This window comes from Canis lupus, chromosome 2 (assembly GCF_011100685.1).
Source record: "Canis lupus familiaris isolate Mischka breed German Shepherd chromosome 2, alternate assembly UU_Cfam_GSD_1.0, whole genome shotgun sequence".
Lineage (NCBI taxonomy): Eukaryota > Metazoa > Chordata > Mammalia > Carnivora > Canidae > Canis > Canis lupus.
In genome coordinates this window covers 62800498-62825409 of record NC_049223.1, presented here as the reverse complement: position 1 = coordinate 62825409, position 24912 = coordinate 62800498, and the positions used below count along the sequence as shown (strand labels likewise).

At 43.6% G+C, this 24912-nt stretch overlaps 1 long non-coding RNA gene across 3 annotated transcripts in view; it reads right to left on the bottom strand.

Annotated features, from left to right (window-relative positions):
- Positions 1-6455: 6455 nt before the first annotated feature.
- Positions 6456-24912, bottom strand: part of LOC111092856 — a 134761-nt gene continuing 116304 nt past the window's right edge. For 2 of the 3 annotated variants that reach the window (XR_005355787.1, XR_005355789.1), the window contains exons 4-8: positions 14898-14997; positions 14386-14490; positions 14110-14180; positions 13509-13678; positions 12885-13063 (exon numbers count right to left, since the gene is read on the bottom strand). This is a non-coding gene — a long non-coding RNA (uncharacterized LOC111092856). Of the gene's footprint in view, positions 6764-12884; positions 13064-13508; positions 13679-14109; positions 14181-14385; positions 14491-14897; positions 14998-24912 lie in introns of those variants that run through there. The other variant, XR_005355788.1, reaches the window with a different exon arrangement.

The following is a 24912-nucleotide window of genomic DNA, read 5'->3' as shown; positions in this document are numbered from 1 at the left end:
TCTTCCCACTGATTGGAATCTGAATATCATGACAACCCAGCTTTAACCCTGAGATGATGACAGCACAGTGGGAGTAGAGGAGCAATGATTTGGCAGGAACCTGGATCCGTGAATGAATATGTGAAGCAGGGCTTGCCTGCCTAAGCAAACTGCTCACATGTGGCCTGGTACATGACAGAGAAATAAACTCCTTTGTTATTTATGTTTCTTGTATTGTGAGGTCTCTTTGTTACAGCAGCAAAACCTTGCCAATACAGCAAACCTAATCAATACAGCAAACTGATACAGGACATTCAAAGCTTTGCTCATCTTAAGTATCCATGTTATTCCCCAGAAATGGGCCAGAAAGTCATAAACAATACTATTAACCATAGACGTTGTTCAAAGAGAAAATTACTCTCATGAATCAAATCACATGAACCTAAAATCCTTTCTTGATCAAAATTTCTATCCTACCTTTGACCTAACAAATGTGCAATAGATAAGTCCATTTTGTTTAAAAAGTTACCTTTTAAAAGTTCTTACATTCTCCTGTATGGCCACTGTTGTCGTGCTACATTGATTTAAGGGGCCGTTACATAACACAGAGGGCTGGCTGACTTGAGAATTTCATCAGCTGACATTGTGTGTGTGTGTGTGTGTGTGTGTGTGTGTGTGTGTGTGAGAAAATAGCAATCTGAACCACAAATTGACCTAAGTTTTACTTATCTTAATGCTACTCTATAATAAATCCATTTTGTCAATTTGGTCAAAAAATTTATTAAAAATAAAAGCATAAAATCAATTTCTTAAAAAATAGATGAAGACATGTAGTTATAAAATGCCTAGAAGTCAAAATTATGTATCTATTTTCATATTTGTATCCATATTTCTGTGCTCTGTGAGAGGCATGTTCCCCTTCCCCCTCACCTTTGCTCTCCTGAGCTTTTCACCAGCTCTTTAAAGTTCTGAAAAGAGGGCTACAAATGTGTTTAAAGTCCCTGGGACACAAAATGATCACAACAGTAAGCAGTTAAAATTCACATTGGCAAGGTGAACATCTGGAATGCATTCAAAAGAGGGAAAATTATGAAATGAGAATGTTATTAATAGCTAACATACTGGAAGACATGAATCAATGGTCAACCTGTTTCCTAGATTCCTTTTGGAGAAAAAAAAAATATATTTGAAAGGAAAATGCCCAAGACTGCTGAATATACTACTACCCTGGAAGGAAAGAGGATTTACAACATCATCTTTCAGAGGTAAACTTTTTCATTTATTTAAAATGCTGATAATGCCTGCACTCTCTTCTTTCCTCCTACTTTACATGTTGCTGAGGGAAGATCTTTGTAGTTAATGAGGAGTTTTTTCTTCACTAGCAAAGTGGGATTTTCACACTTGTGCTTGGCAGTAGCAAGTCTCAACCCCGCAGTTTATTTTTGTAATAATTAATAAAATATCACACTTCCTGGCTTTCTTGCCCCTGCCCAGGGACTGGTTTGCTGCCACCTTTCTGGGTGCTGTTTTAGGAAGCAAAGTGATTACATGAGGATCCAGCTTGGGGAAGGAAGCATAAGAAAGTCCTTGTGTTCCATTTGAGTGCTTTCTCAGTGACAGCTTCATTGAAGGGTGACTCCAATGGATCCCCAGATGTGTAGAATAGTGGAGATGAAAACTGGTATTTATAGGGCCTGGTGTTGATACACTCAAACAAACTTTTATTAAGAGAATAATAGTCCTCTATTGCTCTCATTTTAGGTGTAAGGAAAAGGAACTCAGTTACAAGGAATCTGGCAAATGTGTCTCCAACTAAACAGAAAAAGCAAAGGAATCACTTCTGAGTAGAAGAGTTGTTTATGTGTCTAACAAAAAAATTGAATGCCAACTAGACACCAGGCACTATTCTTGGCCCTGGTGATATGGCAGCAGAACAGAGAGACGAGCCATATAAAAAAAATGAAATCGACAGAAGACACAGAGTTTGGGGAAAGAGATTTTTAATCATCCAGGCAGGAGTCACCATGAGACTTGATTACATTGTTAACACCCAAGGAAATCTAAAAGCAGTGTTCAGAACTTTTCACATTCTATCTTGCAGCCAGCCAAACCCACTTGCCATTAATTCTGCATCACTGACAGCACCATCACCTTTGCCATCATCATCACCACGACTGTCACCATCACTACCATCACAACCACTATCACTATCATCACCACCACCACCATCACCATCGCCACCACCATCATTGCCTTTACCATCATCACCATCTTCAGCTGTGAACATGACAGTGAGATTTTCTGAATGCTCACTACATGCCAGACATTATACTCAGTGCTGTATGTGCTTTACTTCTTTACTTTTCTCAACAATCCCATGAGTTAGGTGGTATCATTAGCCTTGCTTTACCAATGAGCAAACCGAGGCAGAGATGTGCTAACAACAATTTTGCCCAAAGTCACACAACGTATAAGTGAGAGGCCCAAGATGAGAACACAGGCAACCAGGCTTCTGAGCCCATTGTCATAACCACTGTTTCTCTTGTTCTACCTCTCCAGTGCCCTCAGCTCTTCAACCCCCAGTGAATAATGATTTTTATGTTCCTGCATGCTTTCTTGCATGCCAAGCTCTAAAAAACTTTTCCTATGGAAACAATAGAGAGAGTCTCCTAGCAGAACCAAGATATAGGACCAAGGACCCACACAGGTCCTCTGGTTATCCTACCTTCTGAGACAACACAAACCTCAGAAGGAATCCACGTGTCATGTAGTATGGAGACTAATGAGTGAACAAAACAGGAGTCTGAAGGTGATGTTAAACCTGAGGTAAGGCTCTGCTCCAGTGAAATATGTACTTTTCATTGATTAATTAAATTAAATAAATACTTTTCTCAGTCCATGCTGCTTAGGAACCCGTGTACAGGTCTTTAAGTAGCTTTTAATTTTAAAGAGACAAGACATACTACAGTAAAAACAGGACCTCTTATTGTCTGGCATTTAAGATGCCCGTCCTTAATGTTTTCATAATCATCTGAAGTTCAAACACCTTGGAAGGTAGAAAGGACAGCAATTATTATCACTTGACACATGGTTGGGAAACCGAGGAACGAGAGAATGTGAATCACTAAAGACATGTTCAAGTTAGGTTCCTGACTCACATTTCTTCAGCACCTTTGCTCAGTAATGAAATCTCCTGAAAGGAGATGCCCCTTTATTAGCCATATTTCACAGGCACTCTGCACTTCGTTTCGTTTCAGGTCGTGCTGGAGCAAAGGTGCCCACAAATGGCACTTCTTTAGCACCATCATCTGTATGGCTCTAAAGTCCAGAATAAAGTGAAGCTCAGCAAGAGTGACTGCAACATGCCGCCACACTGTGGTGCTGCCTGAAGACTCTGCACAAGTTTTGGCAGCTCAGGCCACTAGACTTTTCATCATTTATTCACATTAATGTACTTGGCAATCACACAGAAGAGCTTTTAAATCTAATGACTCAGACAATAACAAAGCAGAATTACACGAGCATTTTCAAAATGATGGGGCTGTGACCCTCTTAGGTATGTCATGCCGCCTTATCCCAGGAACATGCTGGAGTTGCCTTACAGACTTCAAGTCTGGCCCTCTTGCCGAAGTTCCACACTAGGGAATCATAAATGGAGACTATGTGTAGCATGAGGTTTCTCCAAAGGAGCATGTAAATTCGCACCTGTGCATGCATGTGTGCACACACAAATCTCTCCGGCCAAAATTGAGATAGGCCACCTGGAGCATAGGTATTCAGGTTAAATAAGACACCACTGCAGGTTGTGGATCACAATAGAGGGGGTTTCTAGGGGCTTCCTTTGTGTACTGTTTTCTTCTTGAAATTCCTAAAGCCTCTCACACCCTCCATGAGTAGTGATCAAGAAGTTTTAGGTAGATTTTTTTATTAAGAATTTAGATTTGGGATCCCTGGGTGGCGCAGCGGTTTGGCGCCTGCCTTTGGCCCAGGGCGCGGTCCTGGATATCCGGGATCGAATCCCACGTCAGGCTCCCGGTGCATGGAGCCTGCTTCTCCCTCTGCCTGTGTCTCTGCCTCTCTCTCTCTCTCACTGTGTGCTATCATAAATAAATAAAAAGTTAAAAAAATTAAAAAAAAAAGAATTTAGATTTTAGGCAACTAAGTTTATGAAGTAAATCTAGACTTTCTTTCATCAAGTTTGAATGTTAGAAAATTGTTTTTTTAATAGAAGTGTAGAATGTATCACATGAAGAATTAATGAAATACTTTCAGAGTTCTCCATATTTATTGAGGCTTTTTTTAATTACCCGCATACTCCATTTCCAGGTGATACTATCATTGGTCCTCTTGTCAGTGTCAATAATTCCATTTGGCAGGCAGCAGCTAATTCTTTTCATGTGCTAATGATTAATCAGACAAGCCTATTTACTAATGTATCAGAATGCATTAGAAACATAAGGTAATGGTGGACAGAACATCAATTCAGATATAAATGAACTACATTTACATTGGATACCTATTGACTTATGTCACAGAATGAAGTAGAAAATGCAATTTGCTTGTAAACCATTAAAATGAATGAAAATAGAATTTCAAACTCCATCTTCAAACATAACTTTATTGACTTGGCTGTGAGCCTTAAGGGAGTGTCTGAGTAAGTTTAAAATATATAAATAACCCACTAATTCATTTTGCCATAAAAAGATTTAGTGTCTCACCAACTGAAGGCCACGGACTTTACTTAAGTTGGAACTAGTACGAGACAGGGGTCAAAGGCCATAGTGTGAGGACATTAGGGTTCTCAGGTAGGGGGCTTCTGATTTAACTTTCCTCTGATCTATCTTTGTCCCCAAATCCTGCACCTGCACAGGTCCCAAGGGCATTGGCCCATATTCCAGATAGCACAAATTACAGATTAAACCCCTTTTTAGAGAGAGAGCTAGAGTGAGAGTGAAAGCTTGAGGAAGGGATGGAGGAAGGGAAGGATGATGAGAAAGGTGGGCTCCAGGGAGCTAGGTCAGATAAAGTGATGCCAGTAATCAGAATATAGACTAAAACACTGACAAGCAAGCTTCAGGGGCCTATACTGGCAGACAGGGTACATCCTAAGAGAAAGACTAGAAGCAGCACTATGATTGCTAAAAAGTAGGTGAATCTGAACTACTTAGTATGAAAAGTAGCTCCACCTCTGAGATGATGTTTTTCATCTTTTATCTGGAAGGTATGCATGACATAGGACTTCCTGACTCAGCGGAGCTTCTCAAGTATACAGGAACAGAATAGGCATGAGGAATCCAGAGCTGCTCAAAGAAATATAATTAAATTCCCAGCTATTGTCTGTATCGATGACCGCTCAGATCCAGCCAAATTTTCAATTCACTGCCTTTGAATTGGAGGCTCAGGCAATTGTTGCAGTTCTGGAAAACCAGCCTTGGTGGGGGGGGCACTCAAAGAAGCCATGGGAGAGTATTTTAAAGGGAAACCCTAACCCACTTGACTTTCCTTTCTTTTGGATCTCTCCTCAGACTAAACTGTGAGGTGCTAATGAAATGGGCTGTGCATCTAGAACAGCGTTCTCCAAAAGTGTATCTTCCAAAAAGCCAGTTGAGAGAGAGAGAGAGAGAGAGAGGTTTGTTGATAAAGAATCTCATGATCAAATATACTTCGGAAATTCACATTAGTTTCTCTCCCCAACCCTTGGAGATTCTCCGGACACCTTATCATATTTAAAGCTCTAAAAAGTCCTGCAGTGAAGTAGCCTTTTAAGATTTCAGCCTTTCTCAAGCTTAATTAAGGCTTCTCATAACACGGATTTAGTGTTCCATAGAGTACAGGGTTGGAAATATTAACAATGAAAAACAAAAAACCCAACACTGAGAAAATTAAATAAAATAGGTTAAACTAAGTGAATCTATTTCTCTCCCAAGGAAAAATGGAAAGTATGTCTCAATGCTATCATTTTTCAGGAAAGAACGCGGCTATAGGATTTCACTACTCCCTTCAGCGTCAGTAAAGGAAGCTCTGCACACATCTGAATCCAACGCTCCTTTTTCTGGTGCTTGGGTCCTGTGTCCTTACAAACACCAGATACACCTTGCATTGAGGGGCACATGCCAGAACGGTCACAGGACTAGGTGCCCGTGACCAAGAATAAACAACCTTCAACACCCACAACCCCGTCCACAGGACCTTGTGCAGGCATGACTACAGTTACCAAGGAAAGAATTCATAACAGGTCTGTTTGTGTCTGAAGAAGAATATAAAAGCCCCAGTTTATTCCCCATATTTAATCCATCAAGAAATTGTCCGAAAGATAAATTGGAGCTAAGCTGACTTTTGTTAATAATGTAACGATTTTGAAAGTGCAGCTTTAATCAAGGGGAAAATTTTCCAGAATTTGACAACCTTGTCCATTCCCTCTGGTATAGACTCCATTTTTTTTTTTTCAAAACTGTCTAATGCTGTTTCTTAGGTGGTGTTCAATAGAAACCAGTCTATAATGCAATGCACTCTCTTTATGTGATGTTTAGATATGAGATTGATCTCAGTGGACACCCTGGAGTTCTGAAAGTAGGATTATTGGATTTTGTGGCTTTCTCAGATGTCGAAGATCTTTAAACAGTGTCTTGCAAAGTTGCTACATCCCGCCTGTCTGTGAAACACTTATGAACTCATCAAAGAAGGTAGACTCCATGTTAATTAGACATGGTGGGCGAAGGGGGGGCTGGAAGCCGACTTCCTCCCACCATCGAGTTAAGTGCCAGGGCCACGTGTACTTTCATACCTTGAAAAGAAAAAATAAGTTCATTCGTCTCCAGATCAATAGGGCCTTAACAGGAAGACTGCTGACACAGGATGGAGCTCAGAGTTCAGAATAGCAGGGGGGGGGGACAAAAGACACGGTTGTAAAAGCAGAAATTTGGCAGCCATGTTATCTCAAGATTCCTTGAGAAGATTTTTAAAAGCTTTGGATTCCAGCTGAATCATTTGGGAGCAGCAAAATGACAGACTGGCCTCATGGATTGTAGCTCACATTTAAGAAAAACAAGGTAATTAGGACAGTGTATATTTCCTGTGACTTTAAAAGTGCTACATTGTGGAAAGGACACGGCCATGGCCCACACTTACCCTGGCTTTTGTCACCACTCTGAAGCCCGGGTGTCAGGCATCAGGACTGCCTGCCAGCAAACTGGATATTACTCCAGAGAAAAAGAGTAGGGATTCTTAGAACACAGTCACCTGGAAACTGATGCGCCCCAAGCCAAGCCATGGATCTTACTACTGTAATCAAATACTAGCTCTACTTTGCAGATTTGCAGCCAATGGATACTATACCAATCCATAAATGCATTCATGAAAAAGAGTTGATAGATTTTCTCACTTAAAGTTTGTCCTCCCATAATTTTTTTAAACTATAGGCACTGTATTCATGTGCTTATATTCAAATATACATAAAATAGTATCTGATGTGGTGCATGATTGCATGGCCTCATTCCCCAGGCATATACGTGTAACACAGGTTAATTGGCCACCATCTTGGCTTTGAGGAAAGAGGAGATCTCTGAGATGGCTCAACTGGTCCCACTAAAGTACTGATGCTGAGGGTTTTCTTTCTAACACCACTCCACAACAGTGAGATACTACTACAAACCTATTAGAATGACCCAAAGCCAGAAGGCTGACAACACCAAATGCTGGCAAGGATGTAAAACAACAGGAAGTCTCAGTCATAGCTGGTTGGAGTGTAAAATGGTACAGCCACTTTGAAAGACAGCTAGGAGGTTTCTTGCAAAACTAAAGATGGTCTTGCTATACACCCCAGCAATCTTGCTTCTTGATATTCACCCAAAGCAGTTGAGAACTGATGTCCATACAACCTGTACATGATATTTACAGCAGCTGGATTTGTGACTGCCAAAACTAGGAAGCAATCAAAATATCCTGCAGTAGCTTAAGGGATAAATAAGCTGTGGTACATATATACAATGGGGTATTTTTCAGCACTAGAATTATCAAGCCATGAAAACACAGGGAGGAACCTTAAATATATATTGTTATGTGAAAGAAACCAATCTGAAAGGTCTAGGTACTATGTCATTCCAACTATTTGACATTCTGGAAAAGACACAACTATGGAGACAGTAAAAGATCAGTTGTTGTCAGGGGTTAGGGGCAGAGACAGATGAACAAGCAGAGCACAGAGGATTCTTATGGCAGTGAAAATACTTTGTATGACACTAAAATGATGGATGCCTGTCCTTATGCATTTGTCCAAACTCATAGAATGCCCAACACCAGGAGTGAACTCCAATGTAAACGATGGACTCTGGATGATAATGATGTGTCAACGTAGTTTCACCAGTTGTAACAAATGTCCCACCAGGGCAATGTTGATGAGAAAGACTAAGCATGTCTGGGGGTGGGGTATATATGGGAAATACCTGCATTCTTTTTTCAGTTTTTCTGTGAACCTAAAACTGTCCCTTAAAAAATCACTCATAAGAAAAAAAAAAAAAGAAAGAAAACTCAAAAAGAAACAAAACCCACTACCACACCCTGTGGATGTCCAGGATGCATGACTTCTGCCTCAGATGTATGCAAGTATCCCACTGTATTGAAATACGGGTTGGTCGCATGGTATAGAGTTGGATGGGGTCTGAGTTCAGTCTTGGGGCCAGTCACCCATAGCATCCTGACTGAGTCCAAGGGGCTCATCCAATGGGAAGGGTGGCCACTATAGATCCCCTGGGCAGGCTCTGTGCTATGCTCAGCTGAGTGGTGGCTGGGCTGCTGCAGATACAGAAGAGACCCCCATTCATCTCCCAAGAGCAAACCACAAGCAAGACCTCTTCAGAGGATGCTTTGGCAGAGGCTGAGGAGCCTCTGGATGCTGGCTCTGCTCTGCCCACGTACTCCGTCCATTCAGAACCTACTCCACAAACCCTCAAGCTCTTTCCCTCTTTACTTCCTTTTCATCTTTTCCCTTCTAAAGTTTAGGGCTTTCTTTGATTCCTTATTATTAAGCTTTTCCCAGATCTATGCTCAAATGATGCTTGTGGATCTTCCCCCCAGACTTTGGGAATGCAAAAGCCAATACAGGAGTCTTCCTTTCTCTCTCCATTGTCGTTGGGCCATCCTTCCCTTGAGCAGCAACCACAGAAATGCCTTAGATGACTGAATGGAGGGCCAAAGGGGAGAAGGAAATGCCCCATGTGTCCTCAAACACATAATCCTTTCACCTAAAATGTCATGATGTTCCATGAAATGTTCCATGACTTCTAGAGATGATTGCTACTGAACATGCTTCAAATGACAGAAATGGTCTCAAGACCATGTTCTTTTAGTTGGACATGGAAAACTTAGCTGAGTCACTGAGGTTGGGGTGAGTGGGATAGTCCTGGGGCTCCCAGAAGATGCAGGGGAAAGGAATGAGGAGCTATAAAGGGGGCTCTACACCACTCCCCCAGGACACAGATACACTGACACAGATACACATGTGCTTCATCTCAAAATATGATTGTCTGTACATGATTCTACATACACCACAACCATTTGTTTCTAAGCAAGGAAATAGACCAAAGCCTCTACGTTACACTGCCAAACATGATAGTAGATTTAAGACGAAAACTCCTGGAATCAAGACTTATTTATCTCTTAAGAACTGTGTGACCTCAGGAAAATCCTTTTATTTCTGAACCTCAGTCTTCTCATCTGCTAAATGGGGATAATAATCTCTCTTTGCTGCTAGTCTCACAGGATCAGAAATTCTCCATGAGATCATGAACATATAGGTGTTTTATAAACTGTAACATAGCAGCCCCTCCCCAAGTTTCTGTGTTGGGAGGAACTAGTAAAGGAAACTACCAAGTCTGGGGAAAGAAAAAGCAGTGGAGAAGTAGGGAGCATACCCAAGGGTGTGTGTGTAGAAAGGATTCATTGTAGCTCAATCCCTGCCTCCCTTATCGCCAGATGGGGCCTCATCTCCCAGCCTTGCTCCACACTCACAGGAATCTAGCTCTGAGAGAGGGAGGAAGAAAGGATTGTGCCTCCAGTGAAGCCATTCCACCCAGAGAAGGCCTCCTAGAAGGAACTATAAAAATAAGTTTAAATCTGCTTTCTGGATGTTTTTTGGTGCTGTCTTACTCCTAGTGGGTAGCATTTAGGCTGAACTACTTAGGTATTTAATAAAAGCCTCAATTTTTCATGCATACCATAGGATAGTGTGTGACTCACAGGTCGCCAACATCAGAAGCATCAAGGAGATTGTGAAAATGCAGAGTCCTATGCTCTGGCCCAGGTTGTGGAATCAGACTTCGGGGTCTGTGGCCCAGAGATCAGCATCTTAAATGACTATGTCCACTAAGATGGGGAGACACAGAATGTGAGGCTGGGGATAATACAATGATACGCATAGTCATAAGAGTTCAAATGAATTAAAGTTACGTGTCTGACACTATCCTGTGCCTCGCGTGCATAATGCATCAGTGCCCACAATCATGCTATGAAGTACTATGATTATCTTCAATTGACAGACGGTAAAACAGAGCTCACAGAAGCAAGTGACTTCCCAAAGGTCACATGGGGATTAGGTACCAAGGCTGAGACTTCCAGCCAGGTCCTAGGCTCTCTGCGCATATATATGCAGTCACACCTACAGGCAACATACAACAGAAAGGACATGAATGTATGATGTCCCTGTCCATGGGTGTGGTAGACCTTATCCTACAGTGATGTTGGGTGTAGCTTCCAGACAGTGAAGATCCCTCTCAGTGTCCACAATCCCCAGAGTCAGAAAGCCCCTCTCTCTTACTCCCATTATGCTTTGCTGCTTGAGATGTGTTTGTGATGTTTAATTTATATCCCCTGATCATAAAGTGATTGCATCACTAAAAAGGCTGTGAGGTTGATTTATATGATAGTTGCCTGTGTCTGTTAATTAGAGAAATATCATTTGGCTTCCTACAGAAGAAAAACAATAAATTATAGAGGAGGAGGGAGGGCCAGTCATCCCCCAAACCTATGCCAGTTACTCCCCACTGCATCATATTTATGACCCTAACCATTTTTCCGTTTATACCAACAACCATTGGAAGAAACTATAACTTGGGTTGAGAAGGAAAGAATAGGAGAAGAAGATGGGCAAATAAATATAGAAGTAGCCTCTGTACATATACAGGGTGCACATGAGCACTCACACACAAAACCGGAATACAGAGAGACAGGTCAGCTCACTTGGAGTGTTCTTCTCCAGACACCCCCTCCTCACCCACCTCCAACATGAACACTACTGTCTCTAGGGCGGGACTGTCTCCAGAAAAAGCAACAAATAATTTGCAAGAAGAAGGGACTGCTTCTTAGATCAGTGGCCCAATATTTTCTATGTAGGGGACTGTGTGCCTGGACAGGGACTGCCCGTTGGAAAAATCCAACAACTGTTAGTGATCTTGTTTATGCCTGAAGGAGAGCACAAAGAAAGATTTTTTTTTTCCATTCATTCAGTCGTTCACTTATTCAACAAACATTAACAAGTACCTGCTACGTTGCAGGCCTCGTGCTAAGGTTGGGCATACAGCGGGCTGCAGAAATGATCACAGTGCCAGACCTCAGAGAGCTTACTCTCTACTGGGGGAGGTGACATGAATCGGGTGTCAAACAGATCAATATGGTGTTACAACCAAGGCACATGCTATAAAAGAAAAATGCAAGGGGCCATAGAGAGGCTTCCCTAAAGAAATAAAACATTTGAGTTAAATATTAAGGATGAGTTAATTTGGTTAAGATAGAGGGGAAAACATTCCAAAAAGAAGGAACAGCATGTGCAAAAAGGAGGAAGCAGGATGAATCCAAAGGATTGAAAGGTGCCCAGTGTGACCCAGTGTGGTGGCAATAGGAAACGGGGTTGGAGGAGCTGGTGCCAGACCACATGTGGTTCTTAACTCATGGTACAGAAGTGGCTTTTATCCCAAGTCACTGTAAGGCTTTCAACGAGGGCAGGGGGGTGGTATGATCAGATTTGCATTTTGAAAAGGTCACTGTTTTATACCTTGAAAAGACTTGGAGCTTCATGAGATTAAAAGGACTGCCAACTTAGGCTTGGGTAAGCAGTCCCCAGGTGGGGTGAACTGTTCTGAAACGTCACAGGCACATGGCTAGGCCAGGGCTTCAACTCTGCAAATGAGAATGAGCCGGTCTTCTTCCCAACCCCTCATCCCCAAACCACCTATCATACCCATCAACAACATTCATGCACAGAAGTGCTTCTCTTGGAACTGGTGGAAGGTGAAAGTGGAATAGGGAGGAAGACAGGTTGATGGCAGGGATGCCACAGCACCTGTTCCCTGCCCACTCCGATCTTGAATTAGAGTGAGAGAAGTGAGAGCTGGAAGCTGGCCGAGCAGAGGCTGGTGCAACTTTCTCCATCTAATCTTTTTCCTCACAAAAGCCTTCTTTTCACCACTCAAGTGAAGGCAGTCCTCAACAGGTCCCCCCCACCCCCATTTCCATAGTAAGATGATTGAATGGATTTATTCACTACTTTGTTCGTTGTGTCAGACTAGAATGAGAGTAGAAGTCTCCCTTGCGTTCCTCCCTTTATCAGCACAACATAGCATTGTCCTTGCCACATAGTAGGTGCTCAAAAAATATTTATACAATGAGTAGATAGTGGGTGAATTATGACTTGAGCAACATCAGAGGACATTAACTTTCCAAAACCCATGAGAGCAGGCTAAGGAAAAATATGAAGAAGTTAGGGTAAAGAAGACCATCAATGAAGCATGGCTTTATTCCAGGGTGGCCAGAGAAGCCCTCTCTGATATTTGAGTAGATATGGGAAGGAAGTGAGGAACGGGCCTATAAAGATATTTGGGTAAGAGGCATCCCAGGCAAAAGAAGGGGCAAGTACAAAAGTGACAAAGAACTGCTTTAATTCATGAGTGAGTTGGCTCCATTTTTTTCCTGCCTAAGTATCTGGAAGGATGGGATGGTCAGTTCCCAAGCTTAAGACTCTCTGTGCAGACATGAGTAGGACTTCCTCAGGCTTGATCAGTTGGGACATCTTCAAGCAACCTAATGGCTAAGATTTCTGGGAAGGGAAGGGGAGCCAGAGACAGAAATAGAAAATGGGAGATGTCAAGTGGAGCTGTTGCTGTCACACGGGCTGTTATCAGAGGGCAGGGGAGGCGCCCCCATTGCAGCACTAGGAGAGGTTCCTGAAAGTGTGTAGGCAGGAAGTTAGGGTGCAGCCATGGTAGTCAAGCAATAAATATTTTTGGCAACCACCTGCTAGAAAGTTCCCTTGTCCTGAGGGCTGGGGATTAAGGAGAAAAGGTGAGTTCTGAGACATGGAGATGCCACTCACTCATCGGAATCCTTGAAAATTTCTGACATGGGGCCGTAGGGACAAAAAAACCACACAGCGAAAGAAAACACACAGCCCACCTTGAGGACAGAGATGGAAGATTCTGTGATTCTGTCCATCCCCAAATGACATATTCTTCAAGCCCCAGACCACATCGCCCAGTACACACCTCCTCACTGTCTGATGGGGTCCCAATGGGCAACTCTCCATCCTTGGAATTCACCCTGTTTCCTCCCCAATTTTGCACATGCTGTTCCTTCTCTCTGGGATGCTCTTCCCTCTGTCTTCATCAAGTCAAGGCATCGTTAGTGTTATATCACATCTTCCAATGCTTCCGTTCTGCTCAGTTTCAAAAACATATAATGCAATTATGTAAAATGACCTGATATAAAAAGCGCTATAAAGAGTCAGAGGAAACTCTTCCAGCTTCGGTACATAATAGGCTAGAGTGTTTTGGGCGTTTTAGCAGTGAGTCCACAATAAGTAGTAATCACCTAAAATATGCAAAGCTCTAGGCACTGAACAGAGTTTGGGGTTCTCATGTGGTTAGGACTTAAACCTTGACTTTCCTGGCTGTAGGATTTGGGATATTGGGGTCCACAGCCCAGTGCTGTCCTGGTTTCTCAGAGAAGGCTCTTCTGTCTGAAGCCCCAGGGCTGTGTTATTTTAATTAAGGCATTGCTGCTGACCCGAGCAAGGGCAAACAGAAGTGTCAGAAAGGGCCCTCTGAGTGTATGTGTGCCCCTGTGGATACAAGCAGCAATACTTACTGAAAACTCTCAGTTTTCCTCTTAATTATGCACCTCTGCCTCTTGGTCTCATTTCGCCACAGATGGATGACCTCAGAAAGGAAGAAACAGGCAACTTTGTAATGCATCTGGACTATTATATCCATTTCTACTTTTCAACCAGATTTTTTATGCTTTTGGACAACAAGAACCATTCTGTCAGAGAGAGGGCTCAACCCAAAATAATTTGCTATTGGCAAATTATTCCTCAGAATGTTGAAAATTCCTCAAAATTCCTCAAAAATGTTGAAAACTCACCTGTTGAGGTGAGGTACATTCTAGTACCTTAGAATGTGACCTTCAAAGAAGCGGTTCAGGTGATGGTGTTAGGATGGGCCTGAGTCTGATCCCGACCGGTGGTGTCTTTAAAAGAGAGAGAGATTAGGACATGGTCGTGGCAGAGGGAAGACCATGTGAGGGCACAGGGAAAGGATGGCATCTACAAGCCAGGGAGAAGCCAACCCTGCCACGGAACTTCCAGGCTCTGGAACTGTAAGAAAATGAATTTCTGTCATTTGTGCTACCGAGCATGTGGGGCTGCATTACGGCAGCCCTAGAAAACAACTGCAGCCATCTCCCCTCCCTGTGTAGACATCATAACTCAAGCCTCTGCTACTGAGACCAAATATATGAAGCTCACCTCACTGCCACCCACCCCCAAGATGCTTGAGGGTGAAGCAGTCTCACAAGCTCTGTCTGCCCATGTGACATGATACTGGAAAAGTCTTAGCATCCTCTGAACTCTCTACAGGGACTGAACCCCACCTCACCTGTAAGGACCTCTTCTTCCAGAAATACCCTTGATATCATTGCTCTTCTTTCTCCATCTCCTGTGAAAACCCATGAGACACCCTCGGCACAAGTTCTCCACTAGAAACGCACAGAAAGTGAACTTGTTAAATTATAATATCGAACATTCCTAAGCTGCTTCTACTTCCAATCCCCTTACTATCTCAGGAACCCTAGGGACACCTGGGTGGCTCAGTCATTTAAGTGTCCGACTTGATTTGGGCTCAGTCATGATCTTAGGCTTCTGGAATTGAGCCTGTGTCAGGCTCCATGCTCAGTGGTGGGTTTGCTTGAGATTCTCTCTCCCTCACCCTCTAACCCTCTCCCAACTCATGCATGGGAATGCTCTCTCTCTCTCTCTCTCAAAAAAATAAATAAATAAATAAATCTAAAAAAAAAACAATCTCAGGAACCCTAGATGGAAACACACACAACACACACACACACACACACACACACACAATCTAATTGGAGACACAACGGATAAGCAAGTAGACCATGTGGCATGTATTTTGTAACACACAACTAGGTCTTCATATGGCACACTTTGTATTGTCCATTCTTCTATTCCAGAAATTTGTTTTGAATTTCTCAACTTTTAAGCCACTTGTGAACCTTTTACTCCTTTTTCCAACACCTGGTGCTTTACATACATAGGGGGTTAATACTTGCATGGTCACTACTTAAATATCCAAAATACCATATACTATTACGTACGAAGTTGAAGTTTTTTTCTGACTTTTTATAGAGTTTTTCTGTACCGAGTCTTTTTACAAAAATGCATTCTATTGTTTTAAAATTGAACAAAATGGAAACCTTGAAAGTTATGGTAGAGTGTCATTTGGTTGGTTCCCAATCAGTCCCTCCTTCCCGTGCTCACACCTTTGTGGAACTCCTTCCCAGGATGAGTCTGGCTTGGCCATGTGACCAGCTTTGGTTCCTGATAAACAACAAGCATGACACAAGCAGGGCCCTGATTAGCTCAGGGACCAGCACGGTACAAATATGTGAGCCACAGATGTAATTTCCAATTTTAAGTAGTCACATTGAAAACAAAAGTGAAAGAAACAGATGAAGTTAATTTTAAGAGTGTATCTAGTTTAGCCCAAAAGATTAAAATATTATTCAAAAATATGATCAATAGTGAAAAAAGGTACAAGTGGCATTTTTTCCATTTATTTTTTGATCTAAGTTTTCCAAACTTGGTGTGTATTTTGCACTTAAAGTACATCTAGTTCAGATTAAGTGTACTGAGTGCTCTGTAGGCACACATGGCTACAGGCTCCTGTACTGGGCGGTGTGGGCTTGGACACTGGGACTGTACTTAGTACACTTGCTGTTAGGATGCTCCCTCTGGGAGCCTAGCCTTCATGCTGGGAGAAGACCAGCCCAGGCGGGAAGAGGGCCCATGAGGGAGAAACAAGACACAGCAGGTAGCCCCAGCTGAGCTCCTTGCTGACTGCCAGCATTCCAAACTTGCCATCTGTGGACGTAAGCCATACAAGAAATGGACCCTCCAGCCCCATAGGAGCCATTCCAGCTGAGGCTGCATTGAGCAAAAATGAGGTCTCCCATTTGAACCCTGCCTACATTACAGAATCCTGAGCAAATACATAGCTGTTGCTGTTTAAGCCATCAGATTACGTGGTGATTTGTCGAGTTGCACCAGATAACCAAACAGAAGTTATCAAAGATACCAGCTGCTGAAGCATCAGTGACTTTCTTCTGTCCGTTTGGGCATGCGTGCACCACTGCCTCTCTCACAGGCTCGGTTGGAGTCAATAGACGATGCAGAAGATCTAAAAGTCTCAGTCACCATCCGCAAGGACTTTATAGGCTAGTTCAGAAGTCACTGCTCTGCGGGGAAGGCTAGGTTCTGATTTTGCCGCTCCATCGGTGTACTTGAACTATCATAGTAGATATCGCAGACGAGGGAGCTTAAACAACTGAAGTCTATTTTCTACAAGTTCAGAATCAAGTCCAGTAAATTTGGTTTCTGGTGAGAAATCGTCCCAACTTGCAGACTGATGCTTTCTCTCCGGATGCTCCCATGGCCTACCCTCTGTGTGTGCACAGTGAGAGATGTCTGATGTCTCTGTCTTATGACAACACCAGGTCCTATCGAATCGGGGCCCCTTCCTTATGACCTTCTCTAATATTAATTACCTCCGTAAAGGTCCATCTCTCAGGGTAGTCACACTGAGGTTGGGGCCTCAACAAATGGAGTCCACAGCTGCCACTAACCTTCCATGTAGCTGTAGCCAATTCAAGGGCGCCTCTCGGAGCAATCTTGTTGCTCTACCTTTTCTCCTGAGTATGATATGAGGAGTAAAGGAGATTACAGACATGGAAGAGAGGAGGGAGAAATCATCAAAATACTCGAAAAACAATGGATGGCCTTCTTTCCATCTTTGTCAATTCTGGGAAAAAATAAATGATGCTAAAGAAACAGATGACTGGATGAACAAATAGCAAAAAAAAAAAAAAAATTAATCAAAACTAATAATGGAGGAGAATAATTATCCTGACACAGGAAAGAACAAAGGAAGGATATTTTGCCCAGACCTGTGGATTTGGGCGGGGCAGGTAACCGAATCAACTATAGTGATGAGGAGAAGATGAGGATGGCTGATGTTCTAGGAGCACTCCCCAGGGTTGCAAGAATGTGCAAAACTGCAAATCTGTTTTAATATATGTATACATGCATATTATTAGTGAAGCAACACAGCAACCCTGTGGGGCGGGCACGATCAGGTTAGTCTCCAGGGAGGGATCAAAAGCTGCCTGAGACATTTCAGGTCAATCAGACAGGAAGTCAGAAGTAGGGAAAGGAAAATGTTGAGACCATCTTGAGGCTCCAGTAAGTATCTGAGTGAAAAACCTGGAGCAAAGGGAAAGATAGAGACAGGAAACTGGGGAAGGGTTTCTTATGCTAATGCCTTGCAGAGGAAGAGGAAGATGGTGGAAGAGGAGGAAGTAGTAGTGGGCCTGGCACTACTAGTTGTGGTGGAGGCAGCACCCCTGAGGCCCGCTTCCTGGGCTTGGAGGGGGGCCCTGCTCAGCAGGGCGCTGTGCTTAGTTCATGCTTCACTGTCACCACCTTGAAATTCTTCATGTTTGATCAGGGAGCCCCACATCGTCATTTTGTACCCACAAATTACTAGATAGGGTCCCAGTGCTGCTGTATGCAAGTCTTGTGCACTCAGCTTTTACTCTGCAGGGCCGTGATGATAACTGTGCACATGACCTCATTTCCAGGGACAGTGAGTGAGTGAATGAGTGAGTGAGTGAATGAGTGAGTGAGTGAGTGAGTGTGCTGTGAGCACGGGTGGTGAAGACCCAGAAGGACCCGGGGAGAAGCCTGGGAGACCACGGGGACTGAGAGGCTGTGGAACAAAGAAGGCATAGTCAGGACAGGCTGTGAACACAACACCCAGGGCCCTCTCTTCTCCAGGGAGCTGCCCAGAGGTCACAAAGAGAAAGGCGCCTCCCTGCTTGCCTACAGTGGCAGGTGAGAGGAGGTATCCTTGGGAGCAAACAGCTGGCGACTGATGGCCATATCGCCAACGACAGGGCTCCCTAGATCCTAGACCTTGCACTTGCTCCTGCTAATAAACCTCTTAATTAAACGGACAGAAAATCCGAAGGCCTCATCCATTCATCCATTTGCTTGTTGGCCCAACATTTTACACTCGCAGGGAATGCCAACGAAAGAAGCAAAAAATCCGTAAGCTCAGCCCTTCCTTCAGGAAGCTCTGGGTCGGTGATCGCACATGTGAGACACGTGCGCGGAGTGCAAGGCAAGGAAGGAAAAGTGTGAAGTGCTAGCTAGGATCTCGGAGTTCGCCTGCAGACCCAGAGGCCCTGTGCACGGCCCCGTGGGGCCAGGGACTGGTGAAAGCTTGGGGCCCCTGGACCTCTGCTCCTGGGGATATCTCATAAGCGGCCTGGCCCAGAGCAGCAGGGGTGGGGGTTGGGGGGGTGCTGGGGGCCCCTGGGCCCTGCCTCCTGCAGCGCGGGCCCCTGCCCCAGGCCCTCGAGGCGCTGGGTGGGGACCTGGGTGAGCCCACAGGTGGGCGCCCCGCCTGGGCGCCCCGGGGTGGAGACGAGGTCACCTGTCCTCCACAAGGCCTGGAGGCCTGGGCCGGAGCAAGGGAAGCCCCTTGCTGCCCAAGGAAGGGGAAGGACAAAAACCAAAAAAGGACCAGCCAAAACCAAACAGAACCTCGCTCCCCATCCCCCGGGGCGCATTCCTCGAAGCCCGGTAGGTCCGAGACTCCCCGAAAGCGCCGGCCACACGGTCTAGCTCCCCGCGCCCCGGGCTTTGCAAACACTTGCCTTTTCGGAAAAGTTACAGTTTGACACGTGATGTCTAGGCTGCCAAAAATGTACAGTGCGCCGGGCCCCGCCTGCTCCAACATGTTTTATAAACATAACAAGCTGTGGCCGCCACCCCAGATGTTTTCCCAACTTTTTTTTATTTTTTCATAATTTAAAATCTGTTCGACCTGATGGTTTTTTTTTTTTTTTTTTTTTTGCTCCGTGCACATTTCAACTGTAAAAAAGGAAACTGAAATATTATTCATGTGGTGCTATGCTGCTACACCTAATTTCTTCTCAAGTTCACACTAAACCGAAATGTCTCTAGGAACCTTAAAAAAGGCAGCAGCCGAGAAAGTGAGGAAATATGTCAAGGACTTGTAAATAAACAGCTGGCTCCCAACATATGGATTTTCTTCTATATTTTTCAGGTGCCACAGTCTCCCATCCGTATCTGCCAGCCCTGCAGCACGCGGCATAATTCAACTGTAATTGATAATGTAAAGGCAGATGGAGAGGACTGTCAGCTCCTCCCTCGGATCTCTGGGGACGCTGCAGAAATCCGAGCAGATGGCCCAATTGCATCTTCTTTATGTGTTGCTGCAAGCTCCTCTGTCTGCAGGATAATGGATCATTACGGCCTGCTGTGTACAAACACCAATATGCTTTTAAATCTGGTTCTCAAGCTTATGAAAAAGCACTATATTTCATATTAATTTGTGAAGCTGCACTTAACAAGGTCCACTGTTGTTAATTTACGATTTGGAAGCCGGGGGAGGAGGGGGGGTGCTGGGAGGGAGACAGTCACATGGAGAGCTCACCCCTCCCAATTCCCTCCCTCCCCCCTTCTGGCTCCCTCTCTTTGCCCTCCCCCTGGCCCTGCCTCCCCGCCAGCCCGCAGTGGTCAGCTGAAGGGGGAACACAATATCCAGATCCGCTGCTCTGATCTTTAATTGATGAATTGGATTCCAGCAGTAGAAGGTTTGCTGAACATGCCATTGTAGGAGAGGTTGGGTTTTAATTTCCCATTGAGGGCGTGGACAGAAAATCCTCACCATGGAGGATGAGGGAGAAAATCTCCAAACTGTTCTAGTCACACCACCTCTTGCCTCCTTCTTCTTGCCTGTCCAATGAGAAAAAAAAAAAAAGTAAAAGGAATAGGGATGTTCCTCACAGTGCTCTCTGGGGAAAGGCCCAGGGCAAAATGACAAAATCAGAGCAGTTTTCAATGGTACACATGTGTCCATTTTTGAAGACATTCTTCCCCTTTGTCACTTCTTAGTTGGCAAATAGTTTTGATCCCTGACTGTGTGCAAAATATCCTGGATCCAGAGGAGACCAAGGAAAATACAAACCACCCCTAGCTCTAGCAGGTCATGGTTCTAGATATCTCCATTGAAAACATGAGAATATGATCGAGGTGTCGAGTTAGTCCCAGTCTCAGATAAGAACCTGGAAGTGGAACGTGTCAGTCCTGCTTGGGGCCTAAGAAATAAGTAAGACTTGACCAGGTGTGGGGCGCCTCGGTGGCTCCGTCAGTTAAGTGTCCGACTCTTGGTTTCAGCTCAGGCCATGAGATCAAGCCCCAGTCAGGCTCTGTGCTCAGTGTGGAGTCTGCTTGAGATTCTCTCCTTTTCCCTCTCTCCCTCCTCCTTGGCCCCAAATCCCACTAGCACATGCCCTCTCTCTCACTTGCTCTAAAGTAAATAAATCTTTAAAAAAAAAAAAAAAAAGAAAAAGAACAAGTGACAGAATGTGCAGATGTTGGGGACTTGTAGGTTTTTATACAGTGGGGTGGAGAGCCTTAGAGGAATTTTGAACTGGAAAGTGGAAGAATTACATTTCTGCATCCTGGCTCAGGGCCTCCCTTGTTCTTTGTTCCATTCCAAAAGAGTCTTACAGCCAGCTGCACATGTGTTCTTTTCCTGAGATGTTAGAAAGTAATGGCTTAAGGAAAGGGTTACAGCTCAAATGCCCATGAGGATCCAGCAGGTAGCAAAGCTGTGGGCAGCTGGCCAGCTGTGCAGCACAGGGGATGCGTAGAAGGTTAGGGAGTGGAGAGGCATCCTGTATAGACCAAAAGAAATGCTTCTGCTGCCTAGGGAGAGCAGGGGGCCTCCAGTCTGTATTCTTGCCTTTGGATGTTAAAACCAGTACATCACATTCATTGCTCCCTTTATTTGTCACGCGTCACCCCAGAGCCCCCCAAAGACCACACAACGGTGTGGAATTTCTGTGGAAGAGCCATGGGCTTGGCTTGCATGGCTCTCCATCGATTGGCAACGGTGAACAACAGATAAGATGTCACTCTCTGATCCTCGTCTATGCCAATATTGATCTTCCCCTAGATATCAGACCCCAGCCGATGCTCGTGCCTTGTTTGAATCCCACAATTTAAAACAATATTTTCCATGATAACAACAGCTGACAAAAATTTAAAATTGGGAGATGTCACCTATAAGACCAGTTTCCTAGCCTCTTGAAAAAATTTTATGGAGACCTGACAAGCCCGGGCTGCATCGTCACCGAGAGCTGAGCACCCCCAAGGCCCAGCCCAATTCCTGCGGCCCAAATCCATCAGGTAGAGAAGCTTGTCCACTCACAAGAAATGATCCTCAAGCTCATCTTCTTTCCAGGTAGAAGTATGACGCCCTGAAGCACAAGGCAGCTTTAAGCTCACAAGGCAAAGCCTTTCTCGTTGGCCTTCAGATGGTAAATAATACATCGTTACTCCCACAGACAAATAAATGAAAAATGATAGAAAACAAAGCCACACATGGCAGCTCCTAAATGTGTTTTTTCTTACTCACATGAATTAATTACGTAGTGATCATAAGTGAGCCACGATGTTCATTACCTCATTTGTTAACTTTTTTTTTTTGGTGAAAATATAAAATAGTTCATGGTTTATCATCAAACAAGCTTGATCTGTGATTGCATGCAATTGTCTGGAGCCAAGGGACTGTGTTACAGATCCCAGAATTATAGCACTAGAAAAAGACCATGAGGGCAGTCTCTTCAGATGAACAGGACAACACAGATGGGAAGTTTTAATAGGTGAGAATCCCAAACCTTCCTCTCTAATCTTTTCATCAAAGCTTTAGAATTCTTTCTCTTCCTCTCCTTGTTCCTCTCTCCCTGTTTCTTTCTTTTTAAACAGATAGTGAAGGGGGGACAACCTTGTCTTGTTCCTAATCTTAGCTGAAAGCTTTGAGTTTCTCACCACGACGTATGTTATTAGCTGTAGGTCTGGGGAGAGATTCTTTATTAAGTTGAGGAAATGCCCTTCTATTAGGGCTTTTAGCTTCATGTCTTTGTTTTCATTTAAAAAAAAAATGTTATAATTTAAAGCAGTTTTACATTCCCAGCAAAACTGAAAGGGAGGTACAGAGATGTCTCCTATACCTCCTGCCTCCACGTATACACAGCCTCCCCCAGATGAACATCCCCCACTGGAGCTGATGAACCTACAGTGACTCATCAGAATAAGCCAAGTCTATAGTTGACATTAGGATTTACTCTTGGTGCTGGATATTCTATGTGTTTGGACAAATGTGTAAGGACATGTATCCACCATTGCAGCGTCACAGAATAGTTTCATTGTCCTAGAAATCCTCTGTGCTCTGCTTATTCATTGATTCCTCCCCTCCTACTCTGGCAACCACTGATCCTTTTACTATCTACATAAGCTTTGCCTTTTTCTCAGAATATCGTATAGTTGGAATCATATCATATATAGACTTTTTAGATTGGCTTCCTTCACTTAGTAATAGGTATTTATGGATCAGCCATGTCTTTTCATGGCTTGATCACCCATTTCTTTTAAGCATTGAATAATATTGCAATGTTTGGGTGGACCACTGTTTATCTACTCACCTACTGCTTCCAAGTTTTGGCAATTATGAATCAAGCTGCTATAAACATCTGTGTGGACATAAGTTTTTAACTCCTTGGGTAAATAGCAAGGAGCAAGATTGCTGGATCACATGGTAAGAGTATGGTTAGGTTTGTAAGAAACCACTCAGTGTCTTCCGAAGTAGCTGTACCATTTTATACTCCAACCAGCTACGAATGAGAGTTCCTGTTGCTCCACATCCTTGCCACCATTTGGTGTTGTCAATCTTCTGGATTTTGGCCATTTTAATAGCTGGGTCAACATTAAAATTTCTCTTGTCTTATTAATAGCCTTTTGTAATAGGCAAAAATGCAATTTCATGTGTACATGTTGGTACAACTCCTTGCTCCTTTGTTTTTTTTTTTGTTTGTTTGTTTTGTTTTGTTTTTCTATGATAGTCACAGAGAGAGAGAGGCAGAGACACAGGCAGAGGGAGAAGCAGGCTCCATGCACCTGGAGCCCGATGTGGGATTCGATCCCGGGTCTCCAGGATCGTGCCCTGGGCCAAAGGCAGGCGCCAAACCACTGCGCCACCCAGGGATCCCTCCTTGCTCCTTTGACATATGGTGATGCTGATTTACAGCAACTCTTTTACCTCATTTTCCACATTTGTGTAAAAAGAGAGCTAGAGCTGATTCATCGCCCATTTTATGCCCAAAGCACTTTATTAACCTCTTTAGGTCTCAAAATTTATTCACTCATCCCATTAATTCATTCAACTCACATGTATCAAATGCCCACTATGAGCCAGATGCCTTCCTCCTCAAAAATTTTTTAATGATGAACTGAATTTATCTGGTTTAAATACATTTTCATTGGTAAGCAGATATTTCATTCACTTCCTTCTCTGTTTTCTCCATTCTAGCTTTGAAAGATAAGAGACCATGTGTAGGTCCATCTCAAGAAAATGAGGAAGAGAAGTGGGTATAACGGGGGCTTGGGAAGACCCTTGGAAGCATATTCTGAAAGCAGATTTGGCAAACTCCCTGTGGTGTCTACTCACAGAATTATGAGGGGAAACCCAATTGGTAATCAAACCACTACATCACAAAAATTAGCTTGTTTGCCTGTCTTGTACAGTGATCCTATATGATCTTTAAAGGTCACATGGCAATATACAATATACAATATACTCAGAAGAACCTGAATTCAAATCTTGGGTCTGTACTTACTTGCTCTGTGACCTTGGGTTGTTTATTCAATCTCTGGATCTCCAAGAGAGTTGTAGAGTTGCAGAGTGGTTTATGAAGAAACAAAATAAGGCTAAAAACACAGATCACATACCTGGCATATAGCAAGTGTCATCTGTGATCATTCCCATGTCCCCAGGAATCAAATCTCATTTGTCTGTGGTCCCCAATATACACAGTGCTCTAAGAATATGTTTTGAACTAAAAGGATTTTTGCCTTGCCTAATCCATCATTTGGGTAGATTTCTTTTCAATGGGAATTAAAGATGCCAGTGTTTGCTTTTATATTCCTTAAGTGTCTCTAGTGCCTCTTCCCAAACATCAAAATCATGGCCAATGCTTGCTCTTGAAATGCAAGGATTTCTAAGCTAGAAAATCCAAACAAAGCCACAAGAGATCTGGGCTTTGTGGTTGCATGGTTGGGGGGGGGGGGGGAGAGGTGTCTCAATTTAAGAGAAAAGACAAAAATCCTAAATTACAGCATTGATTGGCAAATATGGGACGATTTCATGGTTCTTTAGCTGGAGATTTTCTGGGGGCTGAGAGAAAAGACAGATCTTTACCCTGATCTTGTCATGAAGTCTTGGCAAC